Below are 13664 nucleotides of genomic sequence, written 5' to 3'. Positions count from 1 at the left end.
ATGTTTTTAATTTAAAGGACAAACAGACCCTATCAATTGGGTTGCTGCGGAACAACTAAAATGGACGCATAGAGGCAAGAGTCTACAAATATTAAGATGGACAGTTGGTGTCAGGATGGTAGACCGGGAAGGGTGGAGGGAGGGGGGAGGAGTTGGTTCACTTTGCAACATTAGCGCGTGTTGATATATACATAACGTTGGATTTGAATACACGTTTGTCCAATATGCCTGTGTTTTTAATCGAAAGGCCGAACAGACCCTATCGATTTGGTTGCTGCGCATCAAATACAAGGGACGTATATAGACAATAGTCTACATATATTAGGATGGACAGTTGGTGTCAGAATGGCAGACCGGGAAGCGGATGGAGGGAGGGGGAGGAGTTGGTTCACTTTGCAACCCAAACAGACCCTATCGGTTTGGTTGCTGCGCAACAAATACAAGGGACGCAAATAGACAATAGTCTACATATATTAAGATGGACAGTTGGTGTCAGGATGGCAGACCAGGAAGTGGGTGGAAGGAGGGGGGAGGAGTTGGTTCACTTTGCAACATTAAGAAAGGACGCATAGAGACAATAGTCTAAATAGATAAGGATGGACAGTTGGTGTCAGGATGGCATACCGGTAAGTGGGTGGAGGGAGGTGGGGAGAGTTTGTTCACTTTGCAACATTAGCGTATGGTTATATATACACAATGTAGGATTAGAATACGGGCGTGTACAATACGCGCATGTTTTTAATCGAAAGGCCAAACAGACCCTATCAATTTGCTTGCTGCGCAACAAATACAAGGGACGCATTCAGACAATAGCCACAAAAACATATGGTATACCCACAAGCCTTGTGAAATTAAACATCTTAGAAACGTGCACTTACTCTTTTCTTTCTCTTCCATTTAACCAGACTGAGCCGCAGCAACGCGTGGCCGGGTACAGCTAGTTGTATTAATATAAATGTAAAACATCTATTATTGGAAAGAAAAAGCAATGAAATAAAACACTACAGTTTTTTTATTTAGTGAAGTAAACAAACATTTTTTTTTGCCACAGGATTCTACCTTGCTATATTTGTGATGACTGCACATAAATTAAAGGAATTATATCACGGGAAACCACTCCAATGCCTTCAGGCCACTTCCATCGAAATAAACCTGAAAATGTTAAAAACTGAATGCCCACCACTGGAGGTATGACTTTTCATACTATTTAATTTATTCTCATCATCACTGGCTACAGATTCGATGCAGCTCATGTATTAAATCCTTCTAGGATATCCAAACTCAGACACTTTCTGAAAGCCTTTATTTACTTAGGAGCATTCGGTAAGATCTGAAAATGATCCATTAACTTGTTGGACTTCTGAGCTCTGTCGGGTCTAGTACAGGAAGGAAAACAAAGTGCACCCAGTGAAGGGACAACCTGACAAAATGACGGTACTGTAGAGCTGGGAAACCAGTGCTTGAGAGGGGAAGTCTCATTCTTTAGCTGGGCACCACAACTGGTGCTGTTGGGGTGGAATACACATGTTTGTCAGTTGGTGAGATGTGGAACCCCGCAACCCATCAACCCCTGATGAGCTTTTTTTTCTTTTTAACATTGTGTCTCTTTGAGCTCAAGATTTATTAACTTTTTTTTCTTCCCAGCTGCCAAGCCAGGCCCTCTCTGAACAGGAAAACAAGCAATGCAAGGCCAGTCTGGGCACAACCTGTTTTGGGTTGCTTATGTCCCGGTTCAGGTTGGACCTGGCCTGGCTGTTTCGACTCCAGCAGGGTCAAGACTGAATTGCATATGGATGGGTCCAGACTAGGTTGTCATGGTGGTCAAAAGAACAATTGGTTGGAATGCTACTTTGAGTGATTGCCAGTGGTTGAACTTATTGCAAGCATCCCTCCCATCACCTTTTGTGTGTTTGATGTACCTCCCTAAGTAGCCATGGGTATGCCGAGACGCGAGTCTCTTGCTCACTGTATGACTGGGGCACAAGCTACACCCAACTGAAAAGTCCCAATCAGGGTGAAATCGTTCTTGGGTTGCTTGTGTTATAGTTCACGGAGAACATAGCCTGGCCTATGCCTAGTTAACTCTGATACCTCCTACACAGGCTTGTCAAAATATCTTCTGATACAATTCCAATGAGCTGGCCTGGAATACCATGGTCAGAGCAATCTATGTGTAATCATCAAATTGGGAGCACCAGTGAGGCAAATGTCAAAGTGGAGCCATCATCTTCTGTGTGCCTAAGCACCCCTTCACAATAACCCCCATAAAGACTTGACCTAGAGGCTTGCATAGTGATGTCTTTAAATGACCCGCTGAATTACTGTTGAGATCTCATGATGACTGGTACCACCTGACTGCCAGGCAGACCTGTGTCCTTGTGGCAGTATCACTGAGGAGTGTGTCAAATCTGTAGGAGTGGTGGCATGTACAGAGAATCCAAGCGCATGTGCTGAAAACCTGAGGAAGCGTGGCGGAAATGCAAGACCCCAGAAGCATGCATCGCCTACAGGACCGCCACTACAGCACACCACCAACTCATCTGCTCCATGAAGAGGAACGTCATCCAGGACAGAAGTCTCTACAACTCCTTCAACTCCAAGGAACTCTTCAACATCATACGAGAATTTACCAGACCCCCCCCCCCAGCGAAACATCTGACGTCCCTCCCTCCCAGGACCTCGACTATAAACTTGGCTCCTACTTCCACCACAAGATCAGGACTCTATGACAACTTCAATGAAGAGAACCAAGGCACCGACCCAATGCCATCCATCAGCAACTCCATTTCAGCCGACCATCCTCGCCTAGACCCCTGTCACCACAGAAGACACAGCAAAGAGTACGAGGAGCATACACTTCAAAGCACCCACTGACCCCTGCCTGCCCACCACACGTCTTCCACAGGGCCACCTCCTTCATCGCACCAGAACTATGACGGACAATAAACTGCACCCTTGAAACAGGCATGTTCCCCCATGACTGGAAATGCACAGAAGTCAAACTGCTCCTCAAGAAGCTCTCCGTGGACCCGATGGATCTCAAGAACTACAGGCCCATCTCACTCCTCTCCTTCACCGCCAAAGTCAGAGAGAAGATCGTCAACATCCAGCTGACGAGCTTCATAGAATCCAACGACATCCTCAACAAATCTAAATCCGGCTTCCGCAGCTACCACAGCACCAAGACCGCCCTCTTGAGACCCTCATGGGTCAGTAGTGCGCTCTATAAATCCCAGATTGATTGATTGACTGATTGAGAGCTAAGAGACTGAGACAAGTGCTGTACCTACATTAAACTCTGTGACTTGAGGCGGCTTGGCCAAGATGACGGCCGAATAAGTATTTTATGGTCTCTGTGACCCGCCAAGAAATCGCATTGCAATTGCCTGCTCTATGGCTTAGCCCTCGGTCTGGGGGGCGAGGGCTGGGCTCCAGAAGACCATCACATCCCCTAGAGGAGCAGTGAGCCCCAAAAACCAGAGCAGGATACCCACGAAAAGGAGAGAGAGTTCAGGCCTACCTGGGGTGAAATGTGGGTGGCTGCCTGGGCTGCAGCGGCGGCGTTGAGAAGATCCCCAGACCCCCCTTTGCAGGGCCGCTCCCGCGGGGTGGGAGACAGCCGAGAATGAGAGGTAGCACATATTGAATATGACAGGAGCTGAACCCAGTCTGGGCGCTGGTGAGGAGAGGCCTGAGCGCCTGTTGACCAAAGCCGACATCGCAGCAGAGAAGGAGGGGCCATAGCCCTAGAGACTACAAGCGCCCGTGCCCTGAACGGCCCAGAACTGCGGAGGAGGCCCTCGGCACCTGCAGAACGGGAGCCCAGTGAGCGAGCGCAGGAACTTCCTTACAGTGCCTGAGTAGGCCACTGGGCCCGCGGGGAGGCACCGTTGACTGGTCGCTGATGCCGTCCCTGCTGGGTGGAGGAGCCTGAGCTCCTACAGGAAACAAAGCTCTCACTGTGAACAGCGCAGCCCAAAAAGTGCAAGACAGGTCCCCCTTGGTGCATACTGAGCAGTGACCAGACGGTGAGTGCAGGGTGCTGTGGTAGAATCCAAGGAAAACTCCTGGGTCTCTCTCTGCATGGAGAATGGGCTGTTGGTTGACAGCACACACACACAGGCAGGGGAGGACTCCAGACCCCCAGGGGAGAACAGCAGTGCGTAGATGTGGCTGAGGTCCGCGGCATGCCGATGCGGCTCAGGCCTGAGCATACTGATCTTGGGGAGGGAAGCCCTCGCTGCTGCTAAGCTGGGTCTGTCGAGTAGCCCCCATAGTCGTGACTAGTACATGGAACTAGGGGGTGCATACTGACTGCGCAGCACACCTGACGACATAACCCTGACCCCTCTCCTGGCAGTGAACAGAGCCTCTTGCCGGTAGTGGGCCCTTCTTCAGTTGACACGAGATTCATACACTGATGGGCAGGGGAGGCAGACCTGTGGGACACATTTGAATAGTGCCAATGCCTCCCGAAGTGCGGGCTCCAGGAGGGCGCAGACCCGGCCAGGCATAAGCAGTTGACCCCCACATTAAGCCAAAACATCCTAGCTGAGAGCCAGGGTCTCAACGGCACCAGAGGCACGGAGGCCTAAGGCCAGCTACACACTAGCTACGCTGTAACGGGAATAATGACAAGCGCCTGGCTGAAGAAAGAACGTTATGCAAAGGAGATGCTCCTGAAACAGTCCACGCTGGGAGCCGCCAAAAATATGGGCCAAGATGCAGAGGGACTGCAGGGAGGGCAGGAAGGAGCGGATGCCCCAGCTACAAAAGCCTTCATGTCTGCATTATTCACATCCTTATGGGAAGATCTTCAAGAACTCAAGGGGCAACCTTCAGCTAAACTCAGGGAGGTAAAGCGCAATGTTGAGGAAATAAGCGACCGTGTGGCGACTCTCGAAGTACACGAAACCGGATGGGATGAAGAGCTGGATATGATGCCGCAGTAAATCCTTCGGCTCAAGGAGAAGCATATTGAGTTACAGGGCCACACAGAAGACTTTGAAAACCGCTCCCGCCGTAACAATGTGCACATCAGATGTGTGAAGTCAGGGGCAGAGGGAGAGGGCGTTGGGTAGTTTGTTTCGGCCCTCTTTCGCCAGGTGTTGGGCACTCCCCTTTGCCCATCTGATTCTGAACACACCCCCCTACCTCGCACATCATCAGTTAAGCACCATGGGTAAGGATCTCAAGGTTATATGCCTCAACGTATGGGTCCTTAATCACCCAGTAAAATGCTCTGTCCGCATGTGTACACGCCGATTCCCACACCAATATTAGTCCTTGAGCACTGCTAATGAAAATGGAGTAGCTATCCTGTTTGGTGCAAAATTCGAGGTGAAAGTCCTTTCAACTCTCTATTAGGTGAGGGGGAGGGTTCTTCAGTTAGAATTTAATGGGGTCCCACTCTTTTCACCCTAATCAATATCTACATGCCTAACAACCATCAGGAGCCCTTCAGTGCTAGAACCCTCTTGAAGGGGCTAGCATCGCCCGACGCAGCGATTCTAGTGGGAGGCTACTTCAATTTAGTGATGGACAATGTCAAGGATTGCTCTTGCCAGAGACTCGCACAGACAGGGGCCCTCTCCCCAGAGGGTAAACAATGGTTTGTAGAAAATGGGCTGCATGATGTCTGGCGCCTCGCCATCCAGAGACACGAGATTACACACACTACTCAGCTGCGCACAAATCTTCTGCGCCCCTAGACCACTTCCTAGCTCCCACAGTGCTTTTGTCTAGGGCGTGAGAGGCATCTATAGTGCCATGATCACTGTCGGACCTCAGTTGCCATCCAATCAGATGAGGCCAAGTCACAAATATGCGAGGTGATGCCTTTGGGAGGGCCTGCTGCAATCACCAAGCACGGTGAAGGAGATACTCGCAAAGATTGTAGAATACATACAACACAATGATAGGGAGGACAACTCGCTGGTGGTGATTTGGGAGGGCCCGAAGTTAGTAGTGAGGGGAGAATTTCTGGCTGTATCATCCGCTGACAATAGGAAGCAGCAGTTAACCCGACAGAATATAGAACAGAAGGTGAGAGAGCTTGAGGCAATACATAAGAGCACAGGTGCACTGAGAGTCTGGAGGGAACTTGAGAAGAAAAGGCTCCTCTTGAAGCATCTAGACCTGGATAGGTCGGAATTTGCTCTACTTCACCTATGTCACAAGTTTTACCTGAGCAGCACAAAAGCAGGAGGTTGGTTGCTCAGAGGCTTAGAGTTAAGACTCTGGTGGAGGCTATACCATTGATTAAGAAGCACTCGGACTCTCAGCTATTCGAGACATTCAGACATTCGAGACATTCAGGAAGTCCTACCAGTCATTATACACCAAGGAGGATACAGTACAGTGAGACGCCTGTGCGTACCTGGAGGCAAGTAAACTCACGTGTCCCCAAAGAGCAGGCGAGCCAACTTGACGAGCCCATACATCCGGAGGAAGTTATTTTGGCCATTGCTAGGCTGAAATTGAAAAAAGCCCCTGACCTGATGGGTACCCCGCTCTGTTGTAAAATACTTCTGCATGGATTTGGCGCCTTTGCTGACGCAACTATTCAACTCCTTTTTTGAGAGCGGCGCGGTCTCTGACTCCATGGCAGAAGCAGCAATCACGGTGATCCTCAAACCTCACAAGGATCTAAGTTGGTGCGGTTCCTGCCACCCATTATCACTACTTAACTTGAACGCAAAATTCTTCGCTGGAATATTTGTGGCCCATCTGAACTCATTGATGGCGGGCTTGATCGACCCCGACTAAGCAGGGTATATCCGCACTCGCCAGGACTTTTGCCAACATCGGATTAACTGGAGGGCTTCGTCGGACTATCACTTTCCTTTTAAAAAAATTGGATGTTCATCCTTTGTACTGTAATGTTTATCGTAGCAACCCAAGCAAAAAAATTCATTTAGCCTTGAGAAAGCCCTGGCACTATTCACCACACAGGGTGAAACACGTGTAGGCTGTCCTTGTTCTGTTCAATAAAAACTTACAATCAACAACAAGAGTGAAATGGACTAATTAAGTGGTGAATGGATAAAATATGCAGTAACAGATTCTGTCAGCTAAACACTAAGACAATAAGGATTTATCCGTGCTGAATAATTAGTTATCTAAAAGGAAGGAACATATGCTCTCATATAGTGACCTAGTTCTAGGACACCCCCGCGCCGCACGGCCACCAGCTGCTGCGAGTGCCCCCCCTGCCGGTCTACCTCGCTGCCACCGCGTAACCACGCCCCCTGCCTCCGAGCGGCGTGGTCCGTGATAGCCTGACCTGACCCTGTGGTTTTTCGCTGTTTTTACAATTGTTTTGTCTAACTGTGTTGCCTGTTTTCTTAACGTTCTTGTAATTTCCTTCCCGCTTTTCCTGTTGTACTGCTGCCCTTCGTCCTCCCTCCCCGCTTCCCGCCACCGCCGCTAACCCCGCCCCTTTTTTTCTTCTGTACCCTCCCCGCCTCCCAGCTGCTCCGCCCCCGCGCACTTCGCCATATATGGCGACCGTGCGAACGCGCAGCGTTGACGCGCAGCGTTGACGCGCAGCGGGCGCGCCGATGGTGCGCCAAAGGTAAGCCCGTCTGCGCCCGTCCGCGCCTGGACCGCGCCCAGGGCCAGGACCCCTGGCCCCCACCGACGGAAGCCGACCCGACGAACCTACAACGCCGCGGAACTCCTCGCACTCAACGCCGGCGGCACCCCGGGATGTCACCGAGCCACCCCGAAGCACACCCACGGACCCTTCAGCTGCCACGCCTGCAAGTTCACCTGCATCCGGACCTACCCTGCACCAGCACCCGCCAAGCCGAACACCAGCAGCAACCACCTCAAGTGCATCCTGCTCAACACTCGCTCCGTCCACAGACACGCCGTCGAACTCTGGAACCTCCTCGACACCACAGCCCCAGACGTCGCCTTCCTCACGGAGACCTGGATGAACGCCTCCTCAGCACCCGACATCGCCATCGCCATCCCAGAGGGCTACAAGATCACCCGGAGGGACCGCACCGCCAACCAGATGGGAGGAGGCATCGCCATCATCCACAGAGACACCATCCGCATCACGACCAACACCGACGACACCCTAACCACCGCCGAACACCTGCACTTCCAGATCCACACCGACCCGAGGACCACCCTCAGAGGCACCCTGATCTACCGACCCCCGGGACCACGCACACAATTCAGCGAGGACATCGCCGACTTCATCAGCCCGCACGCCCTCCCCTCCGCCGACTACATCCTCCTGGGGGACCTCAACTTCCACCTGGAGAACAACAACGACCGCAACACCACCACCCTGCTCGACAACCTCGCCAACCTCGGACTCAAGCAGCTGGTGTCCACCCCCACCCATCTCGCCGGACACACACTCGACGCCATCTTCTCATCCAGCAAAGACATCGCCTTCAGCCACGCCACCGGACTCCACTGGACGGACCACAGCTGCGTCCACTTCACCTTCAAAAGAACGACGATCCACCACCACCAGCAACAGGTTGCCCGAAGAAGCTGGAACAAGATCACAGCCGACCAGCTCACCGCCTCCCTGAACCAGCACCCTCCTGCCAGCTCAGCGAACCCTAGCCAGGCCGCCGACAGCCTCACGACGTGGATCAACAACTGCGCGGATGAACTCGCCCCTCTGAGGGCCCCGCCCAGCAGACCCGGCAGCAGAAAAACCCCTTGGTTCACCGACGAACTCAAGAGCTCCAAGAAGAACTGCCGAGCCCTCGAGAAAGTATGGAGAAGGGAACCAACAATAGACAACATGACCACCCTCAAGCTCGCCACCCGGAAACACCACCAACTGATCCGCGCCACCAAGAAAAATGCATACAAGGACCGGCTGGACAACAACGCACACAACTGCAAGGAACTCTTCAACATCGTGAAAGAGCTCTCCAACCCCAACGCCGGAAACAACGACATCACCCCGTCGCAAGACCTCTGCAACTCCCTCGCCTCCTACTTCCACAACAAGATCGCAGACATACACAACAGCTTCAGCATCCAACCGACGCACGCCACAACCGCAGCAACGCCACCCACCACCACCCTTCGCGCCTGGACTCCGATCAGCACCGAAGACACCATCCGCACAATGAACTCCGTCCACTCCGGATCTCCGACCGACCCCTGCCCTCACCACGTCTTCAACAAGGCCGACGTTGTCATCGCACCCCACCTGCGGGACATCATCAACACCTCCTTCGACACCGCCACCTTCCCGGAGAGCTGGAAGCACGCAGAACTCAGCGCTCTACTCAAGAAACCCACAGCGGACCCAACCGAACTCAAGAATTACCGTCCCATCTCGCTCCTCCCGTTCCCGGCCAAAGTCATCGGAAAGACCGTCAACAAGCAGCTGGCCGCCTTCCTCGAGACGAAAGGATCCCTCGACCCTTCACAGTCCGGCTTCCGAGCCAACCACAGCACCGAGACCGCCCTCATCGCCGCCACCGATGACATCCGAACCCTGATGGACAACGGAGAAACAGCGGCCCTCATCCTCCTGGACCTCTCCGCGGCATTCGACACTGTCTGCCACCGCACCCTAGTGCAGCGCCTCAGCAACATCGGAATCCAGGAGAAGGCACTGAAATGGATCACCTCCTTCCTCGACGGAAGAACACAGAGAGTCCGCCTACCACCGTACAAATCAGAGGCCACCGAAGTCATCTGCGGCGTCCCTCAAGGATCCTCGTTGAGTCCCACCCTCTTCAACGTCTACATGAGCCCCCTCGCGGCCATCGCACGCCAACACAACCTCAACATAATCTCCTACGCCGATGACACCCAGCTGATCCTCTCCCTGACCAACGACCCCGCCGCCGCCAGAGCCAACCTGCACGAAGGGATGAAAGATGTAGCCGAGTGGATGACGACCAGCCGCCTGAAACTGAACTCAGACAAGACGGAGGTCCTCATCCTGGGCTCCTCGCCCTCCGCCTGGGACGACTCCTGGTGGCCCCCCGCCCTGGGCACCGCACCCAAACCGACGGACCACGCACGCAACCTGGGCTTCATCCTGGACTCCTCCCTCTCCATAACCAGACAAGTCAACGCCGTCTCCTCGTCATGCTTCAACATCCTACGCATGCTACGGAAGATCTTCTGGTGGATCCCCACCGAGACCAGGAAGACTGTCACCCAGGCCCTCGTCACCAGCCGACTGGACTACGGCAACGCCCTCTACGCCGGAACCACCGCCAAGCTCCAGAAGAGACTCCAGCGGATCCAGAACGCCTCAGCCAGACTCATCCTCGACATCCCACGAAACAGCCACATCTCCGGACATCTGAGAGACCTGCACTGGCTCCCCGTCAACAAAAGAATCACCTTCCGTCTCCTCACCCACGCACACAAAGCCCTGCACGACCAAGGCCCGAGCTACCTCAACAACCGAATCAACTTCTACGCTCCCAAGCGCCACCTCAGATCATCCAGCCACGCCCTCGCCGCCGTCCCACGCATCCGAAGAGCGACAACAGGAGGAAGGTCCTTCTCCTACCTGGCCGCCAAGACCTGGAACTCCCTGCCGACCGACCTGCGCCTGACCCAAGACCACCTCTCCTTCAGGAAGAAGCTCAAGACCTGGCTGTTCGAGCAGTAACGGCACCCCCCCCCCTCCTAGCGCCTTGAGACCCTACGGGTGAGTAGTGCGCTCTATAAATGTATTGATTGATTGATTGATTGATATAACCTCACATGACACATCTCCAGTGGAGAAGCGTGGCTCAGTGGTTAGAGGCGGCAGACCCGGAAGCTGAGATCGGCCGTGGACCAGGGTTCGATTCCCCGCCTCGGCGGGTCTCGGGCTCTAAAAATTCCACGGACTCGACAATTCTCGCTCCGGTGCCTACTCGACTCACGGGGTCACACTCTGCGACTCTGGGCAATAGCTTGCTTAATCTCCACTACGGCCCCTCGCGGCGGGATGCCTGGCTTTCACCTTGTGGATACCCTGCCGGGGTATCTCACAGGGGAATACCAGGACGGGTTCCCTAAGCAAGCGCCTTGAGACCCCTGGGTGATTCGTGAGCTATATAAATCGAAATACAATCACCTGTGATCACTTCCCGAAGCGCCTTCTGGGACTCAGCGCTGTGCTTGCTTTCTTTTTTTTTTGCTTTTCACTCGCTCTACACCTATCCTGAGCTGGTAATGTCCTTGGGCCTTCACTTAGTGACCTGCTGTGAAAAACATGCGTGCTCCTTTGCCTGGCTTGTGTGTGGCTCAAACAGGTCCCCAAGCAGGTGTTGCTTTGAAATGCACTAATTGCCACTGCTTACGGTGATCGCTTCGCCGGCGACCCTGGACAGCTCTGCGGGGACCGTGGCTCAGAGAAAGGGGGACAGGTGGTGCTCAGGGGCTCCCTCGTTATAAAGGGCTGAGAGGACATGACCATTGGCATGCCTAGTTGTGGCAGAAACTGGCTGCGAGGTCGGTGCACGATTCATTAGAGGTGTCTGTTGATGACCTTGTCATTGTCACGAGGGTGACCACAGGGAAAAGCAATATTTTTAATGAACTTCCGGTGAGCAGATAATCCTCCTTGATTTAACAAATAAAATAGTAATTATCTTTGTTTCAGGTGTTTGCTGTTGGTACCAAAATTTTGTCTGGCTAGGAAGGGTGGTCGCTCCTTTCAGGTGGTAGTGAGTAGTCTATGGAACTCGCTGCCTCTATCCTTGAGATATCTGAGCTCCTGAGCTTTAGACACCAACTTAAGACCTGGCTGTTCCATCAATAGTGAGAACTGTGTATGACTAAGAGTAAACTGGGTCCCTCTTTTTCAGGGTCTTCTTCTCTCCTTTCCTTTAGCGCTGAGACACTCTATGGAGTAGCTGTGCGCTCTTATAAATACCCCATAACATTAACATGAACTTTTCTCTCTTCAGTGTGCAGTTTTTCAGCAAACTTTACTCCTTCAGCACTGTTATTAATTTGATCTTAGTATAAACGTGTGCATGATTATTTCTGGTTTCTTCTGTTTATTCATGTGGTAAAGTGATTAATGATTAGACCCTTTTAAGCTACTTTGCTTACTGGAGCATTACATAACTGATACGATTGCAGGTTTTCTAGGCATTGTTGAGGTTTGGGTGTAGATATACAATTAGAGCACGACGTAGAGACATAATAAATAGAGACGGAGAAGTGACGGTGGGGTAGAAGATATGTTAACACTAATTATCAAGTATCTTCGGGAGTGATTGTGAAACCAAAATTAGGCGTGTGCCATGGCTTTTGCAAATTTCACTTGAAAATGCACCATTTGCCCACTCTTTTTTCAAATTGTTCTACTGGGGCTAACCCCCCTGAACCCCTTGTAGGTGGTTTGGGCATGCTCGCTACGCTCACTCGTCTCAGTGCAGTACGATAATTGTTTTATGCCTCACCACTTTCAAGTGTCCCTAGCTGCCACTGCATGTGGACTAAAACCTGTAATTGAATTAGAGAGTGGTGAGCCACTCTGTGCTATGGTAACATGGACTAAGGCATTTGCAGGGACTGTAAATTATATTAACTAATTTGGATGAGGCTCATCAAGTTGGCATGTGATTCTGTGCCCAATGTACAACAATTTCATGCAACACAGCAAACAGGACAGTGTTATATATACTAAGATTTGGTGCTGCTGCTCTTTATCCAAGCTCTGGCACACAATTTGGTTGAGTTGTGCCATGCACACACCTTTGCACCCTAGCACAAAGCTGTTGCTATGTCTAGCTTAGGTTTTGAATATGCTTAGACTAAAACGGTTCCCACTTTGTATGTGTGCTGTACAGTGCAGCACACATGCAAACTGGGAAATGTTTGGAGAAAAGAAACTTTTATCTTACTTTGTGCCTATCTCAAGGAGGCATAGTTATTGATACAAAGCTCTGTCTACAAATGTTATTAGACGGGACTTTGTATCAAAAACCACGGTGGTAGCATGGAAACATCCATACACCACTCACGGAACACCAATCAATGTTGGTGAGTTGTCTCCAGCACTAAGTATTAATAAATCTGTCCCTCAGTTTGTTCCACTGTGAGACAGGTGGTGCTTCTCTTCTGTTCTAGCATTGCGTGGAGTGCTGCTGCTGTTGACTCAGTGAAGGTGAGGAGGTTTGATTGGTACAGATTGCTTTTCCTCTGAATTAGCCACTCCGGGACCAGACACCAATCCTTTGGTCTTCAACCAATGGGTGGAATTATGAAGCTGCATGTTTACGATTTCCCCATAGAGTATTTTAGTGATTCGCTATCAGGAAACCGCAAACTGTGATTTACAACAGTGTATTTGACACTGTTAACAATTCGCAGTGGGTCGCAAATGGACCTGCCTCATCAATATTCATGAGGTATAGCTCTATGCTAAATGCCAAAATTGTCTATTGTTTGGGGGAAAGGATGTAACTTAATCACCCTGAGCAGGCAAATTATGCACTAGGCAACTGTGTTCAAATGCCAACGTGTTCTTCCAGTGTCAACCCTTATAACAAGCAAATCTGACCTTGCACCTCATGATTTATTGCATTTGTATTGAATCGCTGCTTTCCCAATTATTTCCAAACTAAAGTGCCAAATCTTCAAATCAAGAAACATAAATTGCCCCTTATTTTGAGACGAGAGTATTCTGCCTCTTTGATGTTGCTAACCCCAGC

The 13664-nt window shown here is 51.3% G+C and overlaps 1 long non-coding RNA gene across 1 annotated transcript in view; it reads left to right on the top strand.

Annotated features, from left to right (window-relative positions):
- The window catches only part of LOC144767029 (uncharacterized), a 132342-nt gene that overhangs the window by 93746 nt on the left and 24932 nt on the right, over window positions 1-13664 (top strand). Inside the window, exon 2 of the long non-coding RNA XR_013598031.1 lies at window positions 1052-1188. This is a non-coding gene — a long non-coding RNA (uncharacterized LOC144767029). The remainder of the gene's footprint in view (window positions 1-1051; window positions 1189-13664) is intronic.

This window comes from Lissotriton helveticus, chromosome 7 (genome assembly GCF_964261635.1).
Source record: "Lissotriton helveticus chromosome 7, aLisHel1.1, whole genome shotgun sequence".
Lineage (NCBI taxonomy): Eukaryota > Metazoa > Chordata > Amphibia > Caudata > Salamandridae > Lissotriton > Lissotriton helveticus.
The sequence above is the reverse complement of the archived record's forward strand: the minus strand, read 5'-3'. Positions and strand labels throughout refer to the sequence as shown.